The sequence below is a fragment of the Tamandua tetradactyla genome, chromosome 1, assembly GCF_023851605.1.
Source record: "Tamandua tetradactyla isolate mTamTet1 chromosome 1, mTamTet1.pri, whole genome shotgun sequence".
Lineage (NCBI taxonomy): Eukaryota > Metazoa > Chordata > Mammalia > Pilosa > Myrmecophagidae > Tamandua > Tamandua tetradactyla.
Genome location: NC_135327.1, coordinates 167,939,674 through 167,952,619, shown reverse-complemented (window position 1 = coordinate 167,952,619; position 12,946 = coordinate 167,939,674). Strand labels below are relative to the sequence as shown.

Here is a 12,946-nt window from a genome sequence, read left to right as displayed (position 1 = left end):
TTTGCCATCTTCATTGTAAGAAGTAAATTAGAGAAGTGTTGGCATGTAGCTAAATTATGTAAAACACAAAGGAAATTAGAAACTACCTGCTCTTTAGATCATCTAGTGGTTTAGAGCAGAAGTAAAATTTTCTTTATTAGGCAGTTGTGAAACTTTTGTATACTCATTGGATGAGATGAACTTTGGGTCAGAAAGTTTTAAAATGAATTACTTTTAAGAAGTGTGATAGAGTGGAATTTTGAGGAATCCTAATATTATGGGGCTGAATCTCCTGCAGTGTAGCAGTTAATTTGCAAAGGCATTGTTCTACCCTGGTTTATTTTTCAGGGATTATATGTCCTTCTTTGCTTTTTCTTCTCCTGGATTTCCCTTTCAATGCTAGTAAGCTAGGTATGTTTTAAATTTGCTTAGTAGGGTTCATCCAGGGTAGATCCCAAATCCCTTTCCAGTGGTTATCAACTGATTAAAGAGCTACAAACAACTGTTACAATACGGAAGCCACAGATTGGCTCTAGCATTAATCTTTATTTTTTTTATTTTTTATTTTTTTTTACATGAGCAGGCACCGGGAATCGAACCTGGGTCCTTGGGCATGGCAGGCAAGCACTCTTACCTGCTGAGCCACCGTGGCCCACCCTCTAGCATTAATCTTTGTTTTGATTTAATTTTAGTTTTATTTTTTAAATGTGGAAGAATAGTTCTGTTTATTTTGCTAACCTTATTGACATTTTTAACTTAGTATGGCCATTTAAAACAAAAATGACAGAAAGCATTGTGCATTTTAAAACCATATTTCAGCAGACAGCAAATGGATGGTCTGCATATAAATATAGTAATCATTTACCCCAAAGGTAGCCATTTCTAAAATCTTATAAAAATTTCCAATTATATGAAGTTAAAATAATAGCTCATAGAGGGAAGGAGGAAAAGAGAGAGAAACCTTAGTAAACCAGAGAACCAGAAGTTTTGCATACAAATCAGAAACCTGAGCTATTTAGATTTAAGATTTATACCCACTCCAAATTACCTATGTTAATGGGAAAGATTTTTAAAATAAAAAATAACGGATCATTTGGAAACATTTTATTCTTTGGAATATATCTTTTTTCTATTAACATAAATGTGAAGGTGAATATATTTGATAGTTGGAAAATTCACAAAACTGAGAGTAATGAATTCATGTTTGACAGGTTTGAGTCAAGAGGAGATACTCAGTTTGAAGCTACTTTTCTTTCTGCCTTCCCTGTTTTGTTCTTCATTCCAATTTTGGGATCCTCAAAACTGATATGAAAAAGCAGTCTCATTTTTTCCCTTTAATGTTATTGAGGATAAAAACAAGAAGTCATTTATTCTTTTCCTATCCTTTGGAAAACTGAGGCAGATACCACAGTCTTCTAGTAAATTTTTTCTATTCAAATTAATTCAGCATCCTTTCGGACTCAGTCTCTTATCCTATTCAAAGTTCTATCCTGTACATATCCCAGTGAAGGTTAGAGCTGTTATTTTGGCCCAAATGAAGTGTGAGTGAGTGCTGGTGGGCAGGGACAATGAGAGGGATCCAAGGATGGTATTCTCTTTGTGGACATCTTATTTCTCTTTCCCTATAGCTGGTTAGGGGCAGGCAGAAGTTGTAGAAGAAAATGAATTCTTATCTAATTAGGAGCCTGTCATTCATGAGCAAACATCTTTGGCCTCACTGTAATTCAGACTTGTTCCAGCTGTCAGTAGCCACAGTTAAGTTTTTCCAAATGAGTAGTATGTGTGGTTTCCTTAGGTGGAGTTCAGTTTTATTCTCATCTTTCTGGATAAAGAGCCCATCAGAAAACAGTAGCCATGGCACCTGTTGGCTCATGCTATTGATCAAAATTCCCAGCCAAAACTCTCACTAGGAGAGGTGTCTCATTGCTTGGAGGCTGCTGGAAAAGTCTATGGCATCTATCCATTATCTCACCTCTGTATTCCTTCATGGAGGTGGAGCTACTTTAACTTCTAGAACCTCTTCCCCCTCTCCATGGTTCTAGAGGCCATCCACTAGCACTAAATGCAACTGTAACCATCACCCTAACTTTGTGCTCTGAACTGGATAAGACACTCTGCCATATCATTTTTCTTTTTTCTTATCTCATTGCTTCAAGCACCTCCAGCCTGGCTCCAGCCATTAGAAATCTCTGGCAATCGGCACTTACTTTGTTGAGATATGCCCTCACGTGTGTTACAACATACATGTAGATATTCTAAAAAAAAAAAAAAAAACTGTCTCATCCTGCTTCTCTCTGTAGTAGCCACGAGTGTTTCTGCAGGCTCCGCAACTGAGCAAATAGCCATCCAGAACATCTCTTCATGCAGACGTCACCACTCTTCAAAATTGGTTCAGTTGAAGAACGCTTCTGAGGGAGCAGGTAGCCTCTACAATGACCATTACCTATCTCAGGAGTCTGGTGAAGCTTCAGATGGATGCCTTCCAGCTCTTTTCCTATCAATTTTCTCCCTATTTATACTGGGTCTGTGGGTAGGTGTTGGATGGGGAATCACTGAAACTTGGCTGCTTCTGCAGCATCTTGATTAGTTTCAAGGATTACTCTCTGACTCCTCTTTAGAATGTAAATTATTGACATTTTTTTTTACAGCTTTCCTTAGACCCTACAACTTTGGGACTTACCTAGATTTCCAAGGTAAGGGAAAAGTCCCACTCAACAGTTTTTGCACTGTGATTACTTAATATTTTCACTGGTGGCATGAGAGATAATTGATGATGTTCATTAAATATGTTTCTTTCAACTTCATAGAGCAAGCAGGGTTCTGATATTATAAACAGAGTACTTAAGAATGCTTCAAGACTACCCAGAATTTAAAAATACTATTGACATGGAAATTAACTGAAAGTGAAGTGTTATGCCTGCGTATTCTATAGGAACAAAAGTATAGTCTAACAACAGGAAGCACATGTAAATGTCAAGGGGAACATGGAATTAGCCAGATTCATTTAATGAGCTTTTAAACTTAGAAATGTCATATAGGAAAATGAGAAGTATGGAAACATTTTGACTATTTTTAGCCACTTAGTTAACCATATATTCCTTTAATGATTCTTTGCTTTAATCATCTTCTGACTTTTAGAGCTCATTTATTTAAAGCCTTAGCTTACTTTTAAGATGATAATTTATTCTTAATTTCATTTCCTAAGTTAGATTCTTAAATTATATGGCACACTGATACTTCTTAACTGAACATTTTTTTTTAACGTAAATACTTAGTATTTCATTCATTTGGATGGATGACCCTTGATACAATAAATATTCCTGATGCCAAGACTCACTGGTCAATTAAGACTCAGAACACTGAGAGAGTAAGGGTTCATTATCTTAGAGGTAACTGATGGTAAGTAGTTTGGGATGAATCGTGGGTGATAGAAGAGGACATTCCATTTACCTTTAAAAAAATTTCAGAGCATTTGATGCAAGTGGCAGCTTTTCTCATTTCTCTTTAAGAAGAATTTCTACCTAATACTCTATATTCTTAAATACATGTAAAAGCCTTGAACAGCAAGACATTCACCTTTCTCAACCTTCCTCAACTCCCTTTTAATGATCTATCCAGCTTGCAGTTTATCATGTCTAATTTCTTATGTTTATTCTGTGGATCTTATTTCCAAATTTCTTAGTTTTGGGAAAGAGCTTTTTGGTTTTAAAAATCATTTGTTCTAGTAACAGCAATATTGCTCTTGCCGTTGGTACTCACCTTGGCTTAATTCTCTATTAACCTATCTGAACAATAAGTATTATCTAGAATTTTGCTCCTGCCCTACAACTCTGCTAGACCTGAGTTTACTCCTCCATGATAATGAACTTGGTAAATTTGTTGAAATGTACCTTGCAAATGTAACCTGTGGAAATTCTCGGGATCCAATAAAATATACCGTATTTGATTATGAGTTTTTATTTAATTAAAATTATTTCTTCTGGTTTACTATTTTTGAAACCAGGATTTGTTTGTAAGCCATAGTTTAAAGAAAATTTAGAGTACATCCTCATATTCTTTTTGGTATTCAAAAGGGGTTCAACAAGTACTTGTTTTCTTAGTCTATACCTTTTTCATGGTTCTAGGCATGCAAAGATGAATATGTTCTGCAATGAGTAAACCAAGAACTTTTCTGTGAAAACGTTTATTTTAGATCAACTCATTATACTGGTATCAGTTAGATAACTTCATATTTTTATTCTTTACTCCCTGTGATTCTATAACATGGAGGTTTGTACAACAATGGAGGGGTATTTCCAGAAGCTTTCCTTGTTTCCCATTTGAAATCATCTTATTAAAACTGGAAGTTTGTCATCCTGAGAGTGAAGCTGGGTACTGGTAGGAAAGAAACAGAAGATGCAATGAACTTCGCTGTGCTGGTGCGAGGGAAAAATGTACATGGACATAAAGAGGTTTAAAGAGCAATTCCAAGTTGACAAAAGAGCATCTGAGGCTGGCCTTGGTATATATGAATGTTCAATTTCCTATATTATGTGTCATCCTTGTAAAGCTGTATTCTGAATATCACACAGTCTCACCTTGATATTACCTTTGACCTAAGATTTCAAGTTTTTCTTCTTAAAAATATCCTGAGGAGAGCACCAGCAAAGCACTGCTGAAGTCTGTTGTGCTTGCCAGTGTCTGATTGCTTTTTGTTGAGAGACAGTGCTCCAGTGAATGTCAATGTCAGAAGTGAACAGTGGAAGGCCAGTGAATGCTTCTTTAGGGGAGCAGCCTCCCTTCAGGCAGCTCATTTATCAGGGAAAGAATGGGGATGTATTTTGCCTTTTTTGTGTATTTCTTCATCCTCCTTTCTTATCCCTCTCTTTAAACAATAATTATTATTATAGCCATATTTTTCAGGTATCTTTATGGATTCTAAATAAAACAAAATACATGATAGAAAAGGCCTTGACATTTATACCTGATTAAGGAAAGAAACTAAGGACAATGAAATTGAGCCACCAATCTTTTTTAGAGGTAAAATACATATTTTGGAAAAAAATACATTTAGAGTCTTTTCTTTACAGTTCCAGCCATTATTGGTGTTTGCAAACTGGTGGTTCTCTTTGAAAAATAGGAAAGGTTTCTAACTAAAACTTATAAAAGCATATGCACTTTATTTAAAAGTGAAGGGCTGCTTCTCCATTGCAGCTCTTGTTTCGTTGTCATCCCTGAGCCCTATTTTGAAGTTTTACAATATAAGTGCCAATCTGAAAACCATAAAACAATAACTCTAGTTTTAACTCCATGTCTCATTTTGAAACTGAAATAATTCAAACATGTATCTGCTGTTGTGAGCAGTGCTATTTCATAGATACAAAGTGTGTTGTCTCTCTTTTAAGTAATTGTAGACAAAAGGGAATATTTCTTTAACTGCACATATCTAACTCCACAATAGTTTTATTTTATTTGGTAAGGGTAAGTAAACACTCAAGTTGGGTTTCTGAGATTACAGAGATGGGAGTACATTCATTTTTCAAATGGGTGAGTTTACTGCTTTACAGACAGGGCCATTGAACTTTAGTATTCTGAGATGTGAATTTTTCTTGGTACGTTTTTTCACAGCAAATCAAATCACTTTTCATGGGCACTACCAAAAGCAGAGGGGATTCAAATGTATTGTTCCAAGTAGAATTCATTCTGAGAGTATTTGTATTCTCTACTTATTTACCCTGGAAGGATTTGCAACTTTATAGTTAAACAAACATCAAACATAAGAAGACAACAAAAGCATAAAAACTAGGCAACACTAACAAAATACTAATACGACCCTCACCTCATGAACTGAAGTATTAAATATCAGGAACCCTGAGAACATGTTATTTTGCCTTCAAAATTTTAATTATATTATAATAACTAGAAAAACAATTATGAAAACTGAAATATATTTTAAATATAGCAAGTACAGTAAATACGGTTGTTTATAGTAATCGTTTGTGTTCAATAATTAATGGGGAAACCTAAGGAATGATTTAACAGTGACGAGTTATAAATTGTGGTTCATAGCTACCCCCCACATTGATTAAACTGTTAGTGGTGAAGCAAGCTACATCACACCCAACCCAGTGGATTCTGCCTAGCTCTTAACACAGGCTGTGAAGATAATCTCTTGGCCTGAGCAATTCATCCGAAGTTCCTTTCATTTTTTTCATACTCTGCTCCTTCACTTCCAGCTATGGACACTCGGTTTGCACTGGGCATCATGTCATGGGATCAGGCTATAAATTTTACCTTGCTCTGCTCTATTCACATGGACCAGATTAAGTTTCCCATGAATATAACAAAAAGAAAAATTTCATTGTTTTGTTCCATTGGTATTTCTGTCCTAAAATGTTCTTTATGTTTGTTTTGTTTTTAAGTGTTTCCCTGAGTTTTGAGATCAGAATTTATTATAACTGCCCTTACCTCTTCTTCATTCTGTTTTAGATGACACACTCATCATTTCCATAATGCCTTTTTAAAATAAGAGGACTCTTTGCCCCACAAGTTAGTATCTTAAATTCCAATCTAATTTTTTTTCTCCTAGCATTTATTCTCTTATTCTTCAGTCAGGAAATAGAGAATTCTTTAAGAATGTTAAATATATATGATTATGTATAATATGATGTAATTAATGTAACATAATAAAAATATGTTATGTTCTTAAAGTATGCTTAACAAAGTTATATAATTGAATGCCTTAGGAAATAACACTTATGATAATAAAGAGGAAGACTCAAAACAAAATCAGAAAGCAAAAGTTATTTCTGGAAATTTTTATAGAAATAATTTTAATGAGCTCTGCTTCCTATCCTGAATTCTTAAAACAGAAATCTATTACTACATTGTATTATGCCAAAATGCTTGCCTTTTTTTTCCTTTCTTTTCCCCCATGGCACTCTGTTTTTTAAAATTATTTATTATTTAGTTGGTTTCTTCAAAATTTATCATTATAAAGTTTGATTTTTGTCTTTTTTTGTATTTGTATATCTGTATTCACATATTCATTCATCAAAAGAATGAATCTCTCTATTACTTGAAATTGATATGAACATCTTAAACAATTTTATCAATTAAGTCTGCCTAATCCAACTCATTTTAAATCTTATTTCTCTGAGGAAACATTTGACATATCGTACGTTTTTGCAAATACAAACTATTGATAAATTATTTTGTATGTATGTATATGCATGTATAGGCTTTGAAATTGAAATTTAAAAGCATCAAGCACAACAGAGTACCATGAGAATTGAGGATAGGGAGGTGATGCCTGTTTCACATCATCTTTGGATTGGTCAGAAATGAAACTAACTGCTGTGGTAGTTAGATTCAGTTGTCAACTTGTCCAGGTGAAGGCACCTAGATTTGTTGCTGCGAACATGAGCCAATGGTACGTGAACCTCATCTGTTGCTAATTACATCTGCAGTCGGGCTAGGAGGCGTGCCTGCTGCAATGATGTTTGACTTAATTGGCTGGTGCTTAAATGAGAAAGCGCAACATAGCACAGCCTAAGCAGCTCGGCATACCTCATCTCAGCACCAGCAGCTCAGCCCAGGCCTTTGGGGATGCAGAAAAGAATCACCCTGGGGAAAGTTGTTGGAACCCAGAGGCCTGGAGAGAAGGCCAGCAGAGATTGTTCTGTGCCTTCCCACATAAGAAAGAACCTCAGATGAAAGTTAGCTGCCTTTCCTCTGAAGAACTAATGAAATAAATCTCCTTTTATTAAAAGCCAATCCATCTCTGGTGTGTTGCATTCAGCAGCTAGCAAACTAGAACAACTGCCCTGCCACTAAGAATCCAAAATACATTCAGCTTTTATATTGAGGTTTATGTGTACTCAATTTTGATTGATAAGCTGCCATTGATTTTTTCCAGGTTTATCCATAGCTACTTGTGTGTAATTATCACTAATGTTATCACCTACCAAATCTCTAGGGATGAGAAAATGATCTGGTGTGCTGGAATGCAATAGGGCCATATTTCATCTTGCAATCAGTACAATTGAGTTAAGCTCTAAGAGTTTAACATCCATGTCTGTAGCTTGGATTATAAGACTGGACTAGGTGTATTAAAGAGTTCATGCCATGCACTGGAGATTAGAGACCCATTTGGTCCATGGAAAACATAGTCTAGCATTGAGTTTCATGTGAGAACTTTTTGCCAAACAAAATATTGTTTTAGGGAACTCAGGGTAGCAAAGCTGACATTTTAACAATCTATTTCCATTTCTGAACTAGGAACAAAGGTGTATTTTCAGAGCTGCCTTACCAACATAACAGTTCTACAGAGAGCTCTGAGTAACAGAAGTCATTTGACATTGTCTTCTTTAACTGATATCACCAAAGGATGATAACATCACATAGAATAAGTCAATCACACTTATTGTAATGAGACTATAGCACTGATATGTGAGATTTATACATTTTCTGTAGTAAATTTTATAGAGAGAATAAACCATGAGTTCTGTTTCAAGTAATTTATCTATTATTTTACTGTAGTTTTTGTTTGTTTGTTTTGCATGGGCAGGCACTGGGAAAATTTAAGGTAGTCCTTTTTTTTTTTTTTTTTTTTGGCATGGGCAGGCTCCTGGAACTGAACCCAGGTCTCCGAAATGGCAGGCTAGAACTCTACCACTGAGCCACCATTGCACCACCCTACTATAGTTTTTTAAGAGTCAAAAATAGGAAACAGAATCTCTATCCTGTTCAGGCAGCAAGCAGAGGATATGTCAAATGTATTTTTGGAAGAGGAACAACACTAGTTACAATGACAGGCAAAGTAAGTAGAAAAGTGAAGAGAGGGGGGATTTGTGGTTGCCTATATGTCTCTGATGCCTGCCCTATTCTAGGTTTTTTGTACAGACCCATCCATTCAGTGCTCAAAAAAGAAAAGCATTTGAAGGAAGGTATTATTGACTTATTTTCACAAATGTGGAAACTGAAGCTCAGAGAAATACATTTAATAAGTTGAAAAAATAGATATTTAAATCCTGATCTGATTTGAAACCATAAAATTATTTAAAGACAAAATGTCCACGTCAAATATGGCATTTAAGCTATGGAGGATGATTCTGTTATTAGAAACTAGAAAATTATAAACAGATTAAAAGATACAGTCTTGCATTTCAAACCAAACCAAACCACCAATATATATATATACAGCCATTTCAAATATAGGTAATCAGCTAAAATGCTTTGAACAATTCCTGACACAGTAAATACCCAACAACTTTTTTCATTATATATTTTATTTTACATTTCAGTGCAAAGTTAACTGGATATTCAAGGTTGGGAAGGATGTATAATGAAGATAAATTGTATATAGCTAAGTTTTGAGAGTTAATATATATTTTGAAATTTTCAAAAGGGTATAGAAGGTGATAAATATTTGCTTTATTAAACCTTATACTGTATTTCATAATATCTATGACATTTGGGAGTTAAATTAGATTATCATGATAATACATTATAAATATCATTGGCCATCTGTTTAATGAGGAATGCTAGGCTAAGTAAAGAATTGAAGATCCAAAGCATAAAGCTTGTATAAGGCACATATTAGAAGCAATGCTTGACTCAATAGAGATTACACGTAATAAGAAGAGCTTAATATAAGAGCATAAAAAAGTGTCATATAATGATGCAACAAAATTGTATGAGGTGAGGGGAGATGGGCCAGTTAGAGTGCTCGGGGGGCAGACTGAAGGAGGAAGCATTTGAAAGCATTCCTGAAGGAAAAGTAGCATTTTTTTTTTCATCCAACAAGAAGCCATAACTTTATTAATGATAGAAACAGTACAAATATCAAATCAACTGCAGGTTACTCTTTTTTTTTTTTTTTTTGGATGCATGGTCCAGGAATCGAACTCGGGTCTCCCGCATGGAAGGCAGGCATTCCAACCACTAAACTACCCGTGTACCCCAGGTTATTCTTTTGAAATACCAAGAAAAAAAATTCCTCATTTTCGTATGGTTACATTGTTAATTCCATAACAGCATTTACAATATCATTACTTTTGTTCTCCAGAGCTCGCACTGCCTTTGCTCTCGACATATCTTGTGACATGACCAATTCCATGTTCTTAACTTCCACACCTGTCTCATCCATTCTTCCTCTTCACTCTCCTTTCGTACAGTCGAAGTCCATATTTACCTTGAATATTCGAGACAGCTTCACCTAGTACTTTGAATTTTTCAGCAGCTGCTAGTGGTGCTTGTTGAGATAAATCCTCGATCTTGGCTTCCCCCCAAAAGTATGTGAGTATCCAAAGCTGGGCTCTTGTAGTCATCTGGCTTTATGATGACAAAGAGGATATTCTTAGATTTCCAAATAGTGACTCTAGTAACTTCTGTAACCTGTCAAAGACCTAGTTTGACCATTGCCTCCTGTGCCTTCTTTTCACTCCAGCTCTGTTTTGCTTCATTGACTTGTTCTTCATCAATTTCAGCTGCTTCCACCAGCTGAGCCTGCTGTGTGGGTGCTTGTGTAGAATCCTGTTTCTCCAGCTCTAGTACTCATTCATCACTGTCAGATTCTTTTTCCAGACCCTGTCTCAGCCTGGGGCTGTGGCAACTCCTGCTCTGCAGCAGGGATTTTTCTGTGACTTCACCAGGCATTTTGTGAGGTGAATACGGAACCAAGATGGCAGCAAGTTTGAGGGAATAGCAGTATTTTAATACCCAGAAATGGAAAGATGATATTCTGTTCAGAGACAAAATGGGTGTAAATAGTCAGAGGAAGAAAGGAAGAGGCACATTAAGAAAAATTGAAGACAAAAATTTAGTGAGGCGTGTAACTCCCATATGGGAGTTTAATGCGGTGCACAAAAGGTAGATTGAATTAAAGTGTTAGAGGGCTTAAAATTAGCTTACAGGTTTTTTTTTTTTAATTTTGCTTTGTAATCAGTAAGAAGTCATTGTAATGTTCTATCAAGGAAGTAAGCAAATAAAATGAAGGTACTTAGAATATTTACCTGGCTCTGATCTATATGTACAGAATGGATTATAAAAGAAAGGATGGCTTTATGTAAGTCAAGTTATATATTGCAATAAATGACCACAGCAAGGTTGGACAAAACAGTGGATGGATCAAAGACAAATTGTACATGGTGGCTGATACTGGACATGAAATCAGATTGAACACAATTAGAAAAATGAGGAAAACTCTTTGGGCCAGAAGATGATTCCTTTTTCAGACATATGAGTTTTATGGTTCATGCTTTGACTCTGTCTCACAGTGGTTCATCACCAAGTGATTGGAGATGCGCTAATTCACAAGTAATAAGATCAGAATTAAAGTACAGCAATGATATTTGAAGCCAGGGAATAGTTGGGATCTTTGTAGGGGAAAAACAAGTAAAATGAATAAACAGATAAGTAAAACTTTGGGGGAATTAGGGGAACTGACAAAGAAAATAGAGAACCAGTATTTATAAAAAGAGGAGAGATACCTAAGTGATTATGTTTTAGATTAGAAAGGAGGGTTTCAAGAAAGAAGATGGATTGAGAGGAGGTCAATGGAATTGAATGCTGCTGCCTTTTCTCACAGGGTGTTTAAAATGAGGAGATTGCAAAAGCCAAGTTGCCTGGGGATGATAAAGCAGAAAATGTGGGTATAAAACATTGTTGCTAAGTGATTGGTCAGAAAAGGAAGGAGAGAAAGAATGCAATAGCTAAAGGGTAGAACTGTGACACGGTCAGTGTTTTCAAGGGCACCAAGATCAGTGTCTATTTCAAAACAGAGAAGGGAAATGGAAACTAGAGAAATTAGGCATATAGGTGATTCTTGAAAGAACTGAGTTCTGATGGGGAGAGGTCATTTGTTTAGACTTGCAGAATTAGGAACTTTTCTTCTTTTGGAATAAAAAAAAAAATGTTAGACAGGGTACCTAGACACGTGGGGAATTTGTGCCTGCTTCCATTTTCTTGGCCATAAAGGAGCCAAGACTCGGGATGAGAGCAAGAATTGGAAGGAGTGGGGAGAAGATACAGATGACCAGCTACTAGATATCAGACACTAGATAAGAGATACATCTGCCATTCTGATTTGGCAAGAGATGAATGTGGAGTACCACTGAATGCTTCTTACATGTTAGATGCCATGCTGGTTTTTTTTTTTTTTTTGCTTGTTTTTAAGCAGGGCAGGTTGTCATCATCTTGTGGTTTTCACCAGGAGCATTCCATAATTAGGAGGACATATAAAGTAACAGGGCAGTGCAGAACAGAAGATAATAGGAAGGGAGGAAGTACTGCAGCCTTGTCAGTGAAAGTAGAGCATTTAAGTGGCAGATTTCTCAGTGTGCAGGAATTTGTAGTTATTAAAAAAAAAAAGGGGGCCACGGTGGCTTAGCAGGCAAGAATGCAAGAATGCTTGCCTGCCATGCCAGAGGACCCGGGTTCAATTCCTGGTGCCTGCCCATGTAAAGAAAAAAAAAAGGGAGGGGGACTGCATCGGATAAATGGGGAGGGGAGCTTGGGGGGGAGAAGCAGGATTTCTCAAAAACGGTCCAACTAAGGCACAGAGCTGATGACCCTTACACTTTAGTGTGTTTATATACTTAAGGTAAATATTATTTTTTCTTTCCTCAAATGTGTGCTTCCAGGCAAGAATCTTTCTCTGTCATTTTTCTTAACTATTTTTTTTAATTATGCAAGTTATGTTTGGCCTGTGTAAAAAATCAGAATATATAGATAAGGAAATGAGAATAAAAATGAGACACATATGTACAAAATTGAAATTTTGTGCCCTCTGCTTTTTAATTTTTTTTTTTTTTTACTTTCTGAATAATGTATTGTAAGCCTATTACTGGGTCATTAATGTATTTCTACAAAATCATTCTCCAATGCCTGCCTGGTTTTCCATCATGTAATATATCTAAATTTACTCAATGAATCTCTAATTTCTTTGACATTCTGCCTGTATCCGTTTTTAGCTTTTAAGGATGAA

General features: G+C 35.8%; 1 protein-coding gene and 1 pseudogene across 1 annotated transcript in view; one reads left to right on the top strand and one right to left on the bottom strand.

Annotated features, from left to right (window-relative positions):
- GRM8 (glutamate metabotropic receptor 8) overlaps positions 1 to 12,946 on the top strand; it is an 829,821-nt gene that overhangs the window by 684,516 nt on the left and 132,359 nt on the right. The window lies entirely within an intron of this gene.
- LOC143687227 (nascent polypeptide-associated complex subunit alpha pseudogene) lies at positions 9,974 to 10,617 on the bottom strand (annotated as a pseudogene).